We start from the raw sequence: 14,246 nt of genomic DNA, 5'->3' as shown, positions 1-14,246 counted from the left end.
GTTTGGGGGGTGGAGGTGCTAAGCTCTGCAGTACTCAGGGGATGATGCAGGTTGGGGATCAGACTTGGATTTCTGCGTGCAGAGCATCCGCCTCAGACCTTGACGCAGCCTTCTTATCCCCTTGAAGAATGTTTTTTTTCTTTTTGGGTCACACCCGGAGATGCACAGGGGTTAGTTCTGGCTTATGCACTCAGAAATTACTCCTGGCGATGCTCGGGGGACCATATGGGATGCTGGGAGTTGAACCCGGGTTGGCCGCGTGCAAGGCAAACGCCCTACCCTTTGTGCTGTTGCTCCAGCCCCAAAGAGTGTTTTAATTGGATGTAAAATCATATGTTTACAGGCTTTTACTTTCAGTACCTTTAAGATCTTACTCAATTTCTTTCTAGCATCCATTGTTTTTAATGCGAAATGATCAAGTACTAGTGTTTCTCCTTTAAGAGTAATCTGACTTGGGCTGGAGAGAGCAGAGCCGGTTGAGTACATGCTTGAGTTTCTCTGGGTATCTAGAACCTACCTATTGTATCTTTAATCAGTTTTGGAAACTTCTTGATCATTCTTTCAGTTTTACTTCTATCGCAATTTCTCATCTGAGACTCCAGTTACAACATCGCTGGACTTCTGATTGCACACCACGTGTTTCTTGTGCTCTATTCTTTCTGTTGTCTTTTGTTTTTGTTTTTGTTTTTTCTTCTTTCTGAGTTTAGTTTTAACAATGTGTTTTGCCTTTTATATTCACTAATCCTGTCTGTGGTTGTTAACCGCATGAATGAATAAATCACCCAGTGAATTTGAAATTTCAGTTCTTATATTTTGCAGTTGCAGAAAGTCCATTTGATTGGGAGGGGGATTTAGTTTGAATTTTTGGGTCACACCCAAGAGGAACTCCAAGGCTATTTCTAGCTCTGCACTCAGGAATGACTGTTGGAAGAACTTGAGGGACCATACAGTGATTCCGGGGATCAAACCAGATTCAGTCATATGCAAGGAAAGCACCTTAACCCCTTAACGACCTCTCTGGGCCTTCATTTAATATTTATTTGGGGGAGGTTTGGGGTGTACCCAGCTATGTCCAACCAGGTCTTACTCCTGGCTCTATGCTCAAGAATCAGGGGACCATATGTGGTGCCAGGAATTGAAACAGGTTGGCGACATGGAAGGCAAGTAGTGCCCTTCATTCGATATTTTATAGCTTACTCCCTTGAATTTTTGTTTGTTTGTTTTGGTTTTGGTTCACACCCAGCGATGTCCAAGGTTTTATCCTGGCTTTGCACTCAAGAATTACTCCTGATGGTGCTTGGGGGACCATATGGGATGCCAGGTGCAAATGTAAATGCTCTTCCTGCTGTACTCTGGCTTTGGTCCTGACATCTTCTTTTTAACCATTTTATCGTGTTTTCCATTTTCCTTCTTAACATAGTTACAATAATTATCTAACATGCTTGTCTGCTGACTGCAATTTCTGGGTTATCTGTGGATCTTCTTCTATTATCTTTTTGTTTGTTTGTTTGTGGGCCATACCCAGCTGTGCTCAAGGCCTACTTCTGGCTGTGTGCTCAAGGGTCACTCCTGGTGTGACTAAGGGCACCACATGGAGTTGTGGGGACCAAATTCAAGTCAGATGCATGCACAGCAAGTGCCCTATCCCCTGGATGATCTCTCCAGCCGGACTATCTTTTTTTTGTTTGTTTTTGTTAATGAAAATAAGCTTTATTACATTAAGTAATAAATACGTACAAAGATGCAAACGTTTTTAAGTCATTTTCTTCCAGATGTTTGGGGCAACTTACGGGAGGCAAAACTGAAATCTGCTTAGTTAGTGTTGGTCGGAAAGCCTTCAGGGCCCTTGTAGGGTCTGGCGGGTCGCTCTTTCTTCTGTATTTATAACTTGTGCATTTAAGAACCTGACCTCGAAGCACTAATAGTCATGCAGATGCTTAAGCAGGAAAGTTCCCGAGAGTGGGGTCTACGCTGGCAGGGGGACCTCGAGCGCTGATGGCCTGGTGGGGGCATGCTCAGGTCTGCGTGGCCGAGGCTACAGCCAAGGCCAAGGTTTCTGGCAACTTTTGAGTCGATGCTTAAAGGAAAAACAGAAACAAACCCAGAGCGTTGCTAGCTATTCAAAAACGCAAATTCTAATCAACTGGGAAGGACGCCTTCTCGGGGTTCCCAGCCTAAGGAACCACAGGAAGAGAAACAGTTACATTTTGAATTCCATGTTTCCTTGGACTCCTGGCGGTGCCACTGGGACCTGGCGTTGCGCTGATTTCAACCAGACACTCCCGGACCAGACCTCTGGAGTGAATGATGCCTCGCTTCAGCCGCTCCACGGCGCTCTTGCTGCCCACGTACGTGGGCCGGATCTCCTTGCCCAGCTCCTCGAGGGTGGCCAGCAACTCTGCGTACTTGCTCTGGGGCACCTGGCTGCTGCCACTTCCCTGCGTGTAGCCCAGCAAGGAGGGCAGCCCGTAGTCGCTGAGCAGCTGCCAGTACTGGGAGGACGAGGTCATGCTGGTGGAGGGCGCGTGGTCGCTGCTGGGCGCGCTGTGCGCGGCCGAGTGGGGCTTGTAGGGCATGGAGGGGCGCGGGGCCCGTGCGCGCCCTCCGGCCGCCACTGACCCCCAGGCCCCGCGCTCAGCAACTTCGCAGCCCAGCTATCTTTTAAGGGTGTTTTCTATCTTTTTTTTTGGGGGGGGAGGGTCACACCTGGTGATGCCCAGGGGTTACTCCTGGCTTATGCACTCAGGAATCACTCCTGGCAGTGCTCAGGGGACCATATGGGATGCTGGGAATCGAACCAAGGTCGGTCACATGCAAGGCAAATGCCCTACCTGCTGAGCTATTGTTCCAGCTCCTCTTTGAAGTTTTTTAACCCTGAGAATGTCTGATTGTATCTTCCTGCCTCTTTAAAGGCTTATACTTCTTCATTGTATAGTTGTGTAGTTCTCTGTTGTACACTGATGATATATAAATGGATTTAGACTGAAGGTGATGTTTTTTGCCAGGACAGATTTTTATCCTTTTCATATTAGGCAGATAGGATAAAAGAACAACTAGATAATAGGATAAAAGACAATCTGATTAGAAAAATGAGCTAAGGGGCCACAGAAATAGTACATCAGGTGAGGTCCATCCCTCACCAAGGCCCACCTGATTTTGATCCCCAGAATCACATATGGTCCCCCAAGCCCTGCCAGGAATTAGCACAGAGCCAGGAATTAACCCTGAGCACAGTTCGGTGTAGCCCTGCAAGCAAAAATAAATTCAACTTTAAGTCTCTTCTAGACCTGAGGGAAGTGTATTCATGCCTTCCAAGCATATGAGTTTATCTCCTTAGTCTTCTGCCCAACACAGCCAAGTAAAAGTTTTGCAAATATGATGTACCAGCTGTATGTTTGACACAACCCTCCTTGCTCTTTCTCTTAAGCACTTTGAGTCTGTGGGAAATTCATTTGATTAATTCTACACCCTCCCCACCCCGCCCCCAGCCTCCTGTGCCATGCAAGTGCTCAGGAAAGATTCTATGAGCGAAAACAGGCCTCCCTACCTTACAGTCTAAGGCCCCTCGTCTTCAATTATAGGAAATGAATGGTCATCGTTTGTAAATGGTTTAATCTCTTACTTTTCCTAAGAGGAATCAGCTTGTTTCTCAGCTCTGCATTTTGCTCTCTGGCTACTCATAACAAGAATAAAAGGAGGGGGAGGTGGGTTACCACCCACATTTCTGAACTAATGCAGAATGTAAAGAAGAAAATGTGCCCAACAATAGTTGGGCCCAATTCCTGGATTCACATCAATAAATACCATCCATTGCAGTTTTAGAGAGGAAAACGGGGAAAGCAAGGCTGCCTTTCTGTTTCCATTTTCTTTTTCTGAAATTTCTCTTAAATAGATGTAGGTATTCTTTCGTTATCTATCTCTTTAAACTTTTCTATTTTCTCTCTCCCTATCCTGACTGATATTATTCATGATTGCGCTTTGCCTTCTGTTTGATATTCCAATTCTCTCTTCTGGTTTTGAAATATATTTTCCGATGTAGTCTTATCTGGGTGTTCTTTGTTTCAGTGGTCTAAAAAAAAAAAAAACAAACCAAAAAAACAAAGTGCTCTTCTCACTTCATCCTTATGTCTTGGCAAGTTCCATGATCCTCAGTGTAAATTCTTCCTCAGTTCAGCCTGTCCGTTTCCTTATGTCATTATGGTCATTCATTTGAGACTTGTCGTTGCTCTGAAATCACATTATCTCAAAGTGTCAGCTCTCCAGGGCAATAAAGTGTGCTTTGGGAAGGATGAGATTCAAGACCAGTTTTTAGCTTTGAGGTTATGAGGAAAGTATCTCAAGACGTAGAATAATTTTCTCTTATTACTGCCCATGGGGGCTGGAGTGATAGCACAGGGGGTAGGGTGTTTGCCTTGCACGTTTCTGACCCGGGTTTGATTTCTTCACCCCTCTCAGAGAGCACGGCAAGCTACTGAGAGTACCCAGCCCGCACGACAAAGCCTGGCAAGCTCCCTGTGGCGTATTTGATACGCCAAAACCAGTAACAAGTCTCACAATGGAGATGTTACTGGTGCCTGCTAGAGCAAATCGCTGAACAACTGGAGGGCAGTGCTACAATGCTACTGCCCACAGATAAACAGATAAGCCAGAAGACTCTGCCTTCTGAAGAACTCTAAACTTTATCTTTTTTTTTTTTATGTAGGAGTACTGCTATATATGCAGCCACTGATTGGCTGATTGAATTTGGCATGAACTCCACTTACTTTTTATTCAGTTTTTATAATTTTATTTATTGAATCACCATGAGAGCAGTTACAAAGCTTTCGGGTTTAAGTCTCAGTCATACAATGAAACACCCTTACCTTCACCAGTGCCCATTCTCCACCACCAAAAACCCCAGTATACCCCCATCCCACACCCTCCCCCTACCTGCGGGGCAGATGATTTCCACATTACTCTCTCTCTACTTTGATCACATTCAATATTTTGACAACAGACCCACCATTATTATTTGGGATTTTACCCCAACACTCAGATCTGCTGAAAAGGCAACAGCAGACAATTTGTTTTCTATTGCTGGTTATGAATAACATATGATGTCGTGTGGCTGCAGTAGTGGCCATGCGATTTTGAAATTCTGAAATTTTAACAATTAAATTTGGAGGGATTTCTGTCAAAACCTGCTGGGTTCCGGGATTTGTTCCTGTGTCTCTTGGATCATGGCCATTAAGCAGCTTGATCAGGAGCCAGAAAGGCCGTTAGTGGGCAGTGACTCAGGGTCTCCTTGGGAAGGGGAGGAAGGGGCCTGCTCCACCTCCAGCCCTGAGACCATGTCTCATCACTGAGGGCCCAAACCTGACTTTCCAATGGCCTCTGGAGGATGGCGGACACCGAGCCACCTAGGGGGAGCAGGCAGAGGAAAGTACCCTTTTCCGCCTGGCGTGGTTCAGCGACAGTAACCTAATACGGGGTCCGGATGCATTTCTGCCAAAAGCCACTGGGTTCTGAGATTTGTTTTCTGAGTCTCTGGGATCATGGCCATTAAATGGCTTGATCAGGAGCCAGAGAGGCTGTTCATGGGCAGTGACTGGGGGTCTCGTTGGGGTGGGGAGGAAGGGGCCAGCTCCACCCCCATTCCGTGAGACCCCGCATGTCTCGTCACTGTGGGCCCAAACCTGACTGTCCAGTGGCCTCTGGAGGATGGCGGCCACCAGGCTGCCAGGGGGAACAGGCCAAGGCACGAAACCTATTCCCACCTGGGGTAGTGCAGCACCTGTAACTTACTGCAGGGACTAGATGCATTTCTGCCAAAAGCCGTTGGGTTTCGAGATTTGTTTCTGAGTCTCTGGGATCATGGCCATTAAGCAGTTCGATCAGGAACCAGAGAGGCCATGCCTCCAATTATATAGCTAATCTGGAGGTGGTTTGTGGGTGTGTCTCCCACATATCTAACTTTTGGCCATTTACTTTCTTGGTAAACTTTGCCCCAAGTTTTTGGGGTCTGGCCAAAGGCACAGCAGCAATTTTGGGGTATCTGGAAGTCTGACGGTGCCATCAGGCTACTGATGCACTCGCCTCACAGGTACAGATTGACCTGCTAGCAGCACCATACCCCCGCTGAGCTTTATCTTAATCCTAAAAGGAGATTACTCCTTTTCTTCTAAGAATGGACTCATTCTATACAAAAACCTTTCCCAATCATGGTTGGAAGAGGAAGGAGTGATAACACAGCGCTGCCCCCAAATTTTATTGAATCTATTTCTGAACCATGACTGGCTCCTTAACCATCTTGATGTCATCTTGCCATTTATAACCCTGCTGAAGTTTCGTATCCATAAGGTAAAAGCAGTTGACCAGAAATATGAAGAGCAATTGAACAGAGAAACATCTACATCCAGAAAGCCTTCTCTGTCTTCTCATCTTTGAATATCCGACTCTCTCCACCTCTGGTCTGTAGTGCTCACCCAGCCTGGGACTTAATGACTTCTGTCTCCTCCAGGAGATAGATCTTCTGGGATGCATCTCTGATGGCACCTGTATAGATTGCCTCAGGGTTAATCTTTGGAGTGGGGCAACCAGCATCTATGAGCTCAGCTTCAGGCTGGGACTCCGAAAGCCCATCTGCTTTCCATCTTCCAGAAATTCCCTCATTGTTTGTGGTTTGTTAATGATTCCTCATCTTATTTTCTATTTGTGTTATGCACTGAATTTCCTTTTAAAATGTATTTGTATATCGATCCTGTCATTTCAATCCCAGACCCTGTTCTAAAAGCATCCCTTTATTCTTCAAAGGATATCCTGCTTACCAAGAAGTTGTGGTCCCAGCCTTGCTTTCTCCGTTTCCCTCTGTAAAACTGCAGTGGATGGTATTTGTTGAGATGTGAATCCAGGAATTGGGCCCAACTATTGTTGGGCACATTTTCTTCTTTACATTCTGCATTAGTTCAGAAACGTGGGTGGTAACCCACATTCCCCCTGCTTTTATGCTTGTTATGAGTAGCCAGAGAGCAAAATGCAGAGCTGAGAAACAAGCTGTTTCCTCTTAGGAAAAGTAAGAGATTAAACCATTTACAAATCAAGTCCCAAAGCGAGCAGCTGAATGAGGTGTAGTGAAGACTATTCTGAGAAATGTAATCATAGAAGCCAAGGTGAGGTATGCTTGGGAAAGCTTATATGTTTCTTCTTATTCCTCAGGCACAAGCATACTTCTAAAGAAGGCATCGGGCCGGAGTAAGTACAGTGGGTAGAGAGTTTGCCTCGCACATTGCTGATCTAAGGTTCAATTCCTGGCATTCTATATGGTCCTCAGAGCACTGCTAGGAATAGTTCCTGAGTGCAGAAGGAGTAATCCCTGAGCATCACCAGGTGTGATTCCCCCCCCCAAAAAAAAAGAAGGAATCTTGCTGACCCCAGTTTGATCTCTGGCAAGCATAGGGTCCCCCCCTCCACAGAACCAGAAGAAAGCGTAGAGCACCCCCAGGTGGGACCCAAAAAACTCCGAAGATTTGTATCTCATACTCTGGAACTTAGAACCTCAGAGGCTGCAAATGATGAACGTTAGAGAACACTCTAGGCAAGCCAAGTGTTCTGCTAGAAAAAACAGGGTGATAGCAATGATCTCCAAGAATCTGGCCCATCAAATATTCATTAAAGTCTTTATGGGGGCAGAAACCACAAATATTTTCTGGGCAGAACTGAAATCTATTTTGAGAAGGATTGGGGCAGTTGAGAAGGAGGCCTCTCACCCCTAAACCTAACACCCATTTTGTCTTCAATTATTCAGCCCCTGAGGACTGACTGTGCAGATCTGAGCTGGGCTTAATGAGCTGCAGAGCCCAGGTGGTGAGTGGGGCCTCTGTGGGCCAGGAATGATGCCCAGGCAAGCTTTCCTTGTTTGTCTGCTCCCTGAGAGTTTAAACATTGTAGACCAGAGAGCCAGGGTTCTCACTTGGTCACATCTGTCACTGTCACTGTCCTCCCGTCGTTCATCGATTTGCTCGAGCGGGCCCAGTAACGTCTCCATTGGAGACTTTGTTGTTACTGTGTTTGGCTTATCAAATACATCATGGGTAGCTCGCCAGGCTCTGTCGTGCAGGCAAGATACTTACAGGTAGGGAAACTGGGGCTGAGAAAGTGTAGACACCTGCTGACTCTCACAACTTGAGTAATCAGCCGACCTGATATTAGAACCCAAGACCTCTCACTACAGTGATGCTGGGAGACATTGATATCTGTGAGCCCAATGTCTCTGGTGATCTGGGGCATATCTGTTTCTCACTGAGCTTGAGGGAGACCCCGGGTCTGACAGTGAGGAAGGAAGAATAATTAAAGGTGTCTTTTGTGGGCGAGGGGTTTGGGTCACACTCAGGTCATGCACAGGGCTTGCTCCTGGCGCTGCAATCGGGGATCACTCCTGGCAGGGTTGGGGGACCCATGTGTGGAGCCGGTGATCAAACCTGCTTCGGCTGCTTGCAAGGCAAATGCTCTGCTGTCTCTCCAGTCCCTAACTATGTCTCATTGCTGGATGCTGTGATATGCTCCTGGCATCCGCTTCAAGACAGCTGCTCGCACTAGGTAGAAGGCTCTCAGCTTGTGTCCAGAGCTTGCTTCTACCACAGAGAGGAGCACAACTAGAGGACACTTCCCCTTCCCAGGTCGGTATCCAGTGACGGCTCCACCGGGGGCATCTCTGAGACCATTCCTGCTTCAGAGCACCCCCTGGAGGCTGGCTGCAGTCCTTGCTGAGCCTCCACAGTCCCCAGCATCTCCTCCTGGTTACCTACTCTTTTCGTCCCCAGAATAAAACCCAGGAACATTCTATAATGCTTTTTCCATCATACACATCGTCTCCATGTCAGAGTTGGCTTCCCAGGAGCCCAGCAGGCTACCCTCGGTTTGAATCCTCAAGACACAAGAGCTGGGGAAGAAGCCAGGGCCAGCGGATTGAATTCAGCTTAAAGGTGATGGTACCCAAGCACAAAAATTTGTAAATCTACAACTGTACCTCATAGTGTTTCACTAATAAAAATTAAAAAAAGAAAGTTGTCCAGAAAAACAAATCAAGATTTTCTAATGTTTTAAAAACGTTTGCTTTATCTTTAAATATTAAGGGTAATTAAAGAACTGTGATTTACAAAGTTAGGTAAAGGTAAAGGCCCTCCCGTTGATCATCGATTTGCTCGAGTGGGCCCAGTAACGTCTCCATTGGAGACTTTGTTGTTACTGTGTTTGGCATATCGAATACGTCACGGGGAGCTTGCCAGGCTCTGCTGCTATCACTCCACTGTGCTGTGCTATCACTCCACTGTGCTATCACTCCAGCCCATTGCCAGCAATAGCACAGCGGTAGGGCGTTTGCCTTGCACGCAGCCAACATGGCCAACCCGAGTTCGATTCCTCCGCCCCTCTCGGAGAGCCCGGCAAGCTACCGAGAGTATCTCATCCGCACGGCACAGCCTGGCAAGCTCCCCGTGACGTATTCGATATGCCAAAACACAGTAACAACAAAGTCTCCAATGGAGACGTTACTGGGCCTGCCCGAGCAAATTACAAAGTTAAATAAATAAATAAATAAAGTGAATTCAAAAATATCATTAATAATGTTATCCAAACCTTCAAAAATTACTGTATATGACTATGGCAAATTATTTATCCAAGTGAGAAAATAATACAATAAAAAAACCACAGAAATACAAAAAAAAAAAAAGTGATGGTACTGAAGTAGACAATGGAGGCTGGGACGCTGGCCCACTCCCCACCACAGCAACTCCCCCTGTCGTGAACTTGCCTGCGATCACTAAATCCAAGTAGAGGAGAGTGTTTTTATTGCTGTTTGGAACCTCAGTCTTTTATCACTGCTTAGAAACCAGGCTAACTGCCTTTACGCATCTGTGGTTTCTGTGTCCAGAGCCACACCCGAGGTCTTAGCCCTCCTCTGGGACGGCAGCTCCCAACCCCTCCCCTGGCTTTCAGCAGATCACCCGGAGAGAATAAAACCTTTGGTGGTGCCTCCACTGATGTCCCCTCTCATTGCTATCACCTTCTTCCCTCTGGGCAAGGGAAGATGGCCCTCCCAGACTTTGGGTCCCATTCCATTTCGCCTCTTCAAAGATCTCTCCAGACTGATTATCACACATGCCTGCCCCCTGGAACTTTTTTTTTTTTTAATAATGTAAGAGTACTGCTATTTGTTCAGCCATTGATTAAGCTGATTGCATTGGGCATGTACTCCACATTACTTATTATTATTTTTAAATTGTATCACCGTGAGATAGAGTTACAAAGCTTTCATGTTTGAGATTCAGCCATACAATGATGGAACACCCATCCCTCCACCAGTGCACATTCTCCACCACCCACATCCCAGTCCTCACCCTGCCTCTATGGCAGACAATTTCCCCAGTACTCTCTCTCTAATTTTGGACATTATGTTTTGCTCAAAATTTCCCACCACCATTCAAGCCTACCTGCCAGGGGCAGACGCTAGATAATTTATTTTCCACTACTCATTTTGAATATCACGAGAGCTTGCACAGACGCAATTATAAATGTAAATTTCTAGATTGTAAATGGTTGGGTTCCAGAGACATCTCTGTATGGCACTAATCCATTTTGGGATTCAACTGGGAGTCTCTGGACCAGGGCTGTTTGTGTGCTAAGATGGTGCCCAGAGGCAATTGTGGGCATGGCAGCCAGTCTGCTGAGTGGGCAGGGACCCAGGGAGGGACAGCCCTGGTTGTCTGCCACCATGCGGCCTAGAGATTCAGCCCTGTAACCCGCATACCTGGACCTTGCTTGTGGAAGCTCTTGGTCACCAGGATTCCATCTGGAGTAGGCAGGGAGACTGCACCTGCTCCATCTGGAATGCCCTGGTGAAATTGGCTTGGTATGGAGCCTGGCGAGATCTCTAGCTCTGTGGTGTCTACTGGGGCTTGTCTCTGGGCCAGGGCTATTGGTGCACTAAGATTCACTTTACAAAACTTTCAGCAGATTATATCTTGGTGAGGTCCATCCTGAGACGGTGGAGTCAGGCTGGGGGTGTGGTGGTGATTTTGAATTATGGAAACAAGTGACTGCTGGGGGCTCTGCTTGGGCAGGCACAAGCCAACCTGCCCCCTCCAATATACCCTGGTCTGTTCAGCCATGCATGAGTCCGAGCTTTTCTGCAGCTTTTGATCTCTTTCAAGATTTATTTAGGGGTCTCTGAAGCGAGGCCGGCAGTAGAACTTACAGGGTGGCGCTGGAGTTGGTTCGTGGGGGTGACTGCCAATGCTTCCATGTGCATTGGGAAGTGGGGGGAGGTAGCCATACCAACTCTGAGAAAGCCTGGAAATTTCAGTCACAAAACCCACATACCAGAATTTTCGGCAAGTTATATCTTGGTTAGGTCCTTCCTGAGACAGTGAAGTCAGGCTGGGGGTATGGCCGTGATTTTGGATTATGGAAGCAAGTGGCTTCTGGGAGCTCTGTCTGGGTGGGCCACCAGGCCAACCTGCTCCCCTCTGATTTACCTTAGTCTGTTCAGCCATGTGCGGGTCCAAGATTAGCTGTGGCTTTTGATCTCTTTCAAGATTTATCTATGGGTCTTTGAAATAAGGCCAATAAAAGAACTTGTGTAGCTGAGCCAGAGGTGGTTTGTGGGTGTGGCTCCCACATACCTAATTTTTGGCCATTTAATTTCTTGGTAAACTAGGTTGCAAGTTGTTGGGTTCTGGCCATAGACACAGCAGCAATTTTGGGGAGTCAGGAAGCTTAAAGGCATCATCAGGCTGCTGATGCACTCACCTGCTTGACCAGTTTGACCTGCTTGCGGCACCATGTCCCTGACCCCTGGAACTTCTTCCCTGGACATATCAACATGTTCAGGCTTCTCGTGTCTTAGGAAAAGCACTGCAACCTTTTTTCCCTCCATCATTTCATTTCATCATCCTGTTATTCGTCGATTGCCTCGAGCAGGCCCCAGTAACGTCTCTTTCATCCTAGCCCTGAGATTATATTCAAGGCTCTTTAGGAGAATGAGACCCATCATTGTTACTGGTGTTTGGCATATTTGGTACGCCACGGGGAGTTTGCCAGACTCTGCCCTGTGGGCAGGCTACATTCGATAGCCTGCAAGTTTATCCAAAGTAGGAATGAGATAATAAGATGTCATAAAAAAGGTTCTGATAAGATGTTGTGTGGCCGCAAATGCGGCCGCGCGGTTCCAGGATCTGGATTTTATAGTCTCTGAGTCTTGGCCGCTGATGGGATTACACGGCGCCAGGGGGCCAGTTGGTGGGTGTGACCCCCGCCTACTGGAATTTGGAGGATCTGGGTGGAGGATGCTCGACTCCAATCTGAGTAGGCTTGGAGATCTTGGCCCCGGAACCCGCGTGGCTTTGTCCCTCTGCCAGTACCTTCATGTGTGCAGAGAGTGGTCTCAGCATGGTGGGGGCTGGTCCTGGAGGTCTTCGGCTGCCGGAGCCCCGGTCGGGGCGGGGAGGAAAGCTCAACCCGCTCACCTCCAAGGGGCCCCGGGAAGGAACACCCAGGCGCGGGGGCAGAAGACTGCACTGTTCTCGTCCGGGATCAGGATTTTATAGTCTCTGAGTCTTGGCCACTGATGGGATTACACGGCGCCAGGGGGCCAGGTGGTGGGTGTGACCTTCCATGTGCTCATCAATTATTGGCCCTTTTATTCACAATCTGTTCACTCAACAGAGTGAATGAATTGAGCATCTATTGAGCATCTTTAGTTGAGCACCTATTATGTTCATCACTATTCTTTTTGGGGGTGGCATCATACTTAGCCTTGTTCTGTCTTATGGCTCGATATTCAGGGATCACTTCTGGCAATGCTGGGGGACTGTATGTGCTATCCAGAATAAAAGTGAGGCCCCTGTGCAAGGCAAGTGCCTTGACTTCTTTATAATTTCTTTGCCCCAAAGTCATTGTTTTTAGTGTAGAAATACAGCAGTGAACTGAATTTCATGGGAAATGTAGTCTACAGGCAGGGGATAGAAAGTAAGGACATAAATCAATAGGGGGGGATGGCTCACTGGCAAAAATGTCACAGCCCTGCAAACATGAATTCAGTCCCTGCACCATCTGCATGAGCCAGTTGTGATCCGGAAGCTCTGCTCTGTGGTACCCCCAGCACCATGGCAGGGCGTGTGGTCTCTGAGGCAGCACAGCCAACAAAAGTCACACAACTAAAGGTAAAGGCCCTCCCGTTGATCGTCGATTTGCTCGAGCGGGCCCAGTAACGTCTCCATTGGAGACTTTGTTGTTACTGTGTCTGGCAGATCGAATACTCTCGGTAGCTTGCCGGGCTCTCCGAGAGGGGCGGAGGAATCGAACTCGGGTCGGCCATGTTGGCCGCTTGTAAGGCAAACGCCCTACCCGCTGTGCTATCGCTCCAGCCCACAACACACAACACAACTAATGCAGCCCAACCCCCGGCAAGCACTGCAACTAAAAGATGTGTGAGGAACAGGAAAGAGAGTAAAGCAGGTAAGGCATTTGCCTCAGACACAGCCAACCTAAGTTGCAGAGCCTGGAGTAAGTCCTGGGGCTGGAGAGATAGCACAGCGGGTAGGGCGTTTGCCTTGCACATGAATGACCCAGGTTCGATTCCCAGCATCCCATATGGTCCCCTGAGCACCGCCAGGAGTAACTCCTGCGTGCAGAGCCAGGAGTAACCCCTGTGCATCTCCAGGTGTGACCGAAAAAGAAAAAAAAGGAATAAGTCCTTAGCACCCCCACCAAAAATGGTTCAAAAACAAAAAAAAAAATAACAAAGATGTGCAAAGACCACAGCTAAAAGTGTGCAATCCCTTGTTTGTTCATTGCGGCACTCTTTACAATAGCCAGAAACTGGAAGAAACCTGAATGCCCAAGAACAGAGGACTGGTTAAAGAAACTTTGGTACATCTACACAATGGAGTACTATGTAGCTCTTAGAAAAGATGAAGTCATGAAATTTACATACAAGTGGTACAATATGGAAAGTGTCATGCTAAGCGAAACGAGTCAGAAAGAGAGGGATAGACATAGAAAGATTGCATTCATCTGGGGGATATAAAGTAACAAAGCATGAGATTAATACCCAAGAATAGCTGAGATCAGCACCAGGAGGATTACTCCATAGCTTAGAGGCCAGCCGGGCATTCTAGGGGAAAGGGCAGCTCAGATAGAGAAGGGAACACCAAATAAAGGGTGTTTGGAGGATCCTCCCAGGAGGGGAGATGCATGTTGAAAGCAGACTA

The 14,246-nt window shown here is 47.3% G+C and overlaps 1 pseudogene; it reads right to left on the bottom strand.

Moving 5' to 3' along the window:
• Nucleotides 1-2,139: 2,139 nt before the first annotated feature.
• On the bottom strand, nt 2,140-2,576 carry LOC130036830 (cyclin-dependent kinase 2-associated protein 1-like; annotated as a pseudogene).
• Between the last annotated feature and the right edge of the window lie 11,670 nt (nt 2,577-14,246).

This window comes from Sorex fumeus, unplaced genomic scaffold (genome assembly GCF_029834395.1).
Source record: "Sorex fumeus unplaced genomic scaffold, SorFum_2.1 ptg000067l, whole genome shotgun sequence".
Lineage (NCBI taxonomy): Eukaryota > Metazoa > Chordata > Mammalia > Eulipotyphla > Soricidae > Sorex > Sorex fumeus.
The sequence above is the reverse complement of the archived record's forward strand: the minus strand, read 5'-3'. Positions and strand labels throughout refer to the sequence as shown.